Source organism: Herpailurus yagouaroundi, unplaced genomic scaffold (genome assembly GCF_014898765.1).
Source record: "Herpailurus yagouaroundi ecotype Mexico unplaced genomic scaffold, PumYag 186, whole genome shotgun sequence".
NCBI lineage: Eukaryota > Metazoa > Chordata > Mammalia > Carnivora > Felidae > Herpailurus > Herpailurus yagouaroundi.
In genome coordinates this window covers 18,272,399-18,277,768 of record NW_024412417.1, presented here as the reverse complement: position 1 = coordinate 18,277,768, position 5,370 = coordinate 18,272,399, and the positions used below count along the sequence as shown (strand labels likewise).

Below are 5,370 nucleotides of genomic sequence, written 5' to 3'. Positions count from 1 at the left end.
AAAGTTTCTACATACTGAGTTTTTGTGATTGTTAACAGAACAGATAATACAGGTACAATGATTAGCACGGTCCTGGACATATCATAGGTATTCAAATGTTAGTTATGATTAACTATTCTTAACTGCTCCTTTAAATATTAACTCTCCTTTCCCTCTTTTAAACTGATGTGTTTTTATGGCTCCTTAAGCGATGTCAGGAAGGAATGTAAATTCTTCAAGGGGAATGCAACTCTTGAGGAGAAATTTGTTACTATTTCCCCAACACTCATCCAAAAACAAGACAAAAAAAGGAGTGAAGATTTACTCTTCAGACACTAAATAACCTCACTATTTTTTCCCTTGACAGAATCATGAGAAGAGCTGTTGAAATTCCTGGTCAGTCGTTAGTCTCAATTTCAGGCCTCCAGTTGGACATTTTTGTTAGTGGAGAGCATCACATTTAGGGCTGCTGCCAGCCCTTTGCCATGACTTCCCACTTGAGATGTAGGGAAATCTTTCATGTGCTCTCTGGCAGTGGAAGTACAGAAGCCTCTGTTTCCAAACCTTTTTCATGTTTCAGATTTGGCTGAAAAATGGGAACAATCCCCAAACACTCTGGGCATGATGCAAACTGATCCTGAGGAACTGCAGTAGCTGCAGTTGACAGGAGGTATTACTTCATTCATTGTACAAAGAAATAGTACCCTATTGTTGATAGCTCTAAGTAATGTCTCCCAAAGTGTGGCACACACTCCACTGAGGATATAAAATATTTGGCAGGTGGTTTGTGGACATTCATTTTAATATTCTGTATTTATTTTAATATACATTAGGAAAAAGCACCTGTGATTGGTTTTCCAGATACTCTTTTTTAAGATAAATCTAGGATACACAGAAAACTTAAAATTTGAGTTAAGGAAACTATTAGGTAAATAATAGTACAAAGGGCATGTATGCTTTTTTGATAAATACACTGAGGGAGAATGTGATACAAATTTGGGACACATTTTGCTAAATATTCAGGTTGTTTTGTGCCTCTGGGATTAAAAATGATCCATCTGCATATATCACAAGTAAAAGGAATACTTACCTATAGAGAATAAAATGGTTATGACTATCTTTTCCAATTTTTCAGTTATTACTGGTGGTAATCCAGCCTTTCTTTATTTGCCCCAACTGTCTCTTTCAAGATTTTTGCTAACTATAAGAGGAGGATAAAGAAGAAAGAATCAAGGCACATATTCAATGAAAAAGAAAATAAAAACAATTCAGATTTAATGGGTACTTCATTTAAGGTTAACATTGAAAGGACGGGCCTTTGCCTATAATGTTTGAAGAGGCTGATTAAGCCATTCTATTTTTACAAGTTTTATATACCACTAGAATTTATTTTCTAATTTAATTGCCAAATTCCTAATCTGATTAGAGCCCAAGGGGAAGCAAAATTAGTATTGAAGAAAAAATAGAGAAAAAAAGATTTCCTTTGCTTATGTACAAGTCATGCCAGTCTATATATTTCTTATAAGATTAATAGTAGAGTTTTTCAGTTCTTTTTCATTTTATCAGAGGCAAACACTTGCTGCTTTATCTCCTTATCCTAGGAAACAGAATGGAGTGATATATGCCACAAGTGTAGTCATAAAAGAAGTCATGAAAATAAGGTCATCTAGTTGATTTGGCCGGAAATGAATCTGGTAACAAGTCTTAGTGATGAGGCCTTAAGTGGCATCCACATTGCTCCCATGGTTCCCAGGGAATAAACTTCTCATCACACTACCAAGTGACTGGTTTATATGTGTGTCTTCCCTACTAGATGTCTCTGTAGAATAGTATAGTCTTACTAAATTATTTCCAACTCGTTTCATTCATTCAACAAATATTTCTTGAACACCAGTTATGTGTCAGGCACTCACTGTTCCAGGTGGTGATGATGCAGCAGTGAGGAAGAAAACATTAGTCCCTGCCCTCAAGGAAACCAAAGCTGTTGATGTGTTGTGAATGTGGTCACTGTCCCATATGAATCACTTAAATGTGATTTTTAAGAGGTTCAGAAGCAATTTAAAACAATGGAGAAGATGAAATTATAGGGAATGGAGTTAGGTAAATGTAATCATAACATTCAACAAAACAAGTTTAAAAGATCATTTTTGAGCACAAGGAAGAAAATTCAAATTTAGAAACAGTAACAACATTAGGAGCACTTGATATGCTCTAGACATGTGTTGAGTACTTTATATCCATTATTATGTTTAATCTTCACATCTCCCTTATAAAAGTGATACTGTATTATTATCCTCATTTTCTGGGTAAGGAAATTAAGCTTAGAATAATTAAATGTCTTATCCAATATGATTCAGTTTTGTTAAATAGCATAAACAGGAAATAAGCAAAAACAAAAAAGCAATTTGCCTCCCACCTTAACCACTACAGAACAGTTCATCCAACCTCTGATGAGCAGAGGTTGTCACAACTCTCTAATCACAGACAGAATAACAGAATCACAGAAAGTCTTGTATCTTCCAGTCACTGTTCAATGGAAGTCATTTATCAGCTTTGGCTTCAAGGATTAGTTACCATCCATGTGCCATTTGGTACATGATTCATCACATGGTGATTCCAGCCATTCATTTCCAATCATATTCTTTCTGAGTTTCTGAGAAGATGTAAAATATGTGTTCTATCTGAAGTTGTAAAAGTTGAGATAGAGAGACCTTTGCATTTTTTCTCATCTAGGAATCAAGATTTCTATAGGGAAAAAGAGAAGAAAGGAGGCAGTTAATAAATACAAAGTGGTTTGTATGCTTTTTCCCATAATAAAATCTCATCTCACTGGGTCTCCGATGGAAATCTTTCTCCATTCTGGTATGAGGGGAATGTTGGCATCTGTATTTCTACTTGTTACAGTCTCCAGCTGTTTGTTTTCTTTTATGACTTGGGTACTTGTAGAAGTTATCTCTGTTGTAGAATTAACAAGTAACCTCACACTGGAAGGTATTTCTACAATGTTTCTTGAATGGTTTCAACCATAGTCTGTGGGTGACTGGGACTGGTGGGTACTGTTTTTGCTGCGATTTCATTTCTGGAATTTGCTTTGAAATATATGGATCCTGAATCTCTCATGCGACTCTCCAGAAAGTGGGGTCTTGGAACCTAGTAAAGATGAACACAGGAAAACCTACAAGGGAGGGTGATGCTCGTATGTCTTCAGATCTCATCAGCAGGAATTATGAGTCAGTCAGACAGTCGGCTGGATCACAAATATTTATTAGTTGCATTCTGTATGCCAGAAAAAGGGGATAGATACAGTCTAGGCTCTGGGAAGGCTCTAATCTAGTGTGAAAGACCAAAATGAAATAAATTGTTTTATTTGTGTTCACATTAAAAGTCTAACCCAGATATTAGCTCCATATATGGAGCAAGGACCAATGATTCTTCTCGCTCATGCCAAAGAAGTCACTTGCCCAAAAGCCATTCATTTTACTGAGAAAGAGGGATTTTATCTCACGGGAAACATCATTTTATTGTAAAACTCTGTACTCGATGTATCTTCCCAAGTTTCTCATAGCCACACGGCCACAGGTTTCCTCTTTCTTCTGACTCTTCTCCAAACCTCTCTAGCCCCCAGTTTTCTATTTCCAGATCTTCCCTTGAGTCCCTTCTCTACTTTCTTATGTGGAATAAATTAATCATGTCTGACCTCTTTCCAACGTATAGGTAGCTACAGGTAAAAACTGATTTAGATAGCAAGGCACCCACCAAACCAGAAATTTCTCTTGTCAGAGGCAGGGAAATATTTACATAATAGTTTTTACGTTCTTCACCTACCTATATTTCTCCACCCACCGCAGTATCTTCCTCACCCCATCCACTGCAGTATCTCCATCTCTTTGCAGTCTTTCCAATTTGTTTGAGAGGTACCAGTGGATATTTCACATGTACTCATGAAGTGCCATCAGTCACCAGGTGATATTCTCCATCTTCTTGTTTTTCTGTTTTAGCCCCCTGTGGTATTTCCATCTGTTGTGGATACCTTTGATGCTTACATAGTTGAGTGAAGGGGTCTTGGCTCTGCCTCCAGGGATTACAGCCAAGTGCTTCCTCTTAGACATAGCTGCCACTGCCATAGCCCTGCTGATATTCTTGAACCCTGAAAGTGCCAGAGCAGAGTCATAAAATATGGTGCCCTTCAAATATAGGATATATTTCAAGAATATATCCACAGAATATGTGCTGAATGACATTGTGTTAAGTATACAAGGGAGGAGAATGCTTTCCCACCTGTTTTGTCATCATAGGGATCTGTATGAAAACTTGAGAGGTGCCCGATGGTGTTTTTGAGGAATAAACTCTATTTTATCTTGTTGGATGTTATTTTAGGGTAATATATATAACAAATGATATAGCACAGGTCAAACCATTCAGAATTGATCCTAAGTATAATCTGAACAATCAGATTGGATGCTTGTTAGTGGATGGGACAACCATACTGGTGCATCTTTGCTTAATATTAGCTCTGTTTTGGAAGATTATAACATGAATCCATGATGGCCATGGTTAGGAGGAGGAGGAGACTCATCTCAGTTATAAATGCCATGTTGTTCCTGTCCCCTAAATTTAAGAAATGCTTTCTTCCCTGTTTCCTAATCCTGAGTATGGTTGAAGGCATTATAGCTCATAGATCTTGGGTAATTAACCTCTATGTGCCACAGTCTTTCTCATCTGCAAGATGGAAATAATAATACATAATTACGGGGGTGCTGTAATTGTTAAATGAGGAAATTAATTTGTTATGGATTAAAAAATGTTATGCATTATTATTGTGCCATGTTATTATATCTAACTCATTCTTTAGAGCAAGTTTGGCTTCATCCCAATTCTAGGCAGACTCACCCTGCACCTTCAAAATGCAACAGAAGTAATTGAATAAGCTCATTCACTCATTCATTTGTTCTTTCATTCCTTCAACCGAAGTGCACAGTAAGTGCTGGGAAATCAGTGATGAAAGAGATTACTTTATGAGCTCACAGCTAGAGAGGGGAATAAGCCAAAAAAGACATAATTAAAAAGCTGTGTAAAAAGTGCCATTATGGAGATATGAAAAAAGGTTATTGAAACACATCAGAATCACTTATTGAGCCTGGAGAAATTAAGAAAGGTTCCTGAAGGAAGTAACGGTGACTAGTTGTTAGGACAGATTTAGGGCTATCAAGTTTCCATGTAAATGGTGTTCCCTGCCCCACTGGAAATTTCTGGATGAGGCTAATGTTTACTAGGACTATTACAGATAAGAGATCAGAAATTTAAAGCATAAACCTTATTCTAGAGCTCTAATAATGCAAATAAAATGCAAGGATACAAAGCTTTTAAGATCAAGCTACCTCAGTATTCAAC

At 36.8% G+C, this 5,370-nt stretch overlaps 1 long non-coding RNA gene across 1 annotated transcript in view; it reads right to left on the bottom strand.

Moving 5' to 3' along the window:
* The window catches only part of LOC121042852 (uncharacterized), a 9,482-nt gene extending 4,834 nt beyond the window's left edge, over nucleotides 1-4,648 (bottom strand). Inside the window, exons 1-2 of the long non-coding RNA XR_005796489.1 lie at nucleotides 3,805-4,648; nucleotides 1,070-1,180 (exon numbers count right to left, since the gene is read on the bottom strand). This is a non-coding gene — a long non-coding RNA (uncharacterized LOC121042852). The remainder of the gene's footprint in view (nucleotides 1-1,069; nucleotides 1,181-3,804) is intronic.
* Between the last annotated feature and the right edge of the window lie 722 nt (nucleotides 4,649-5,370).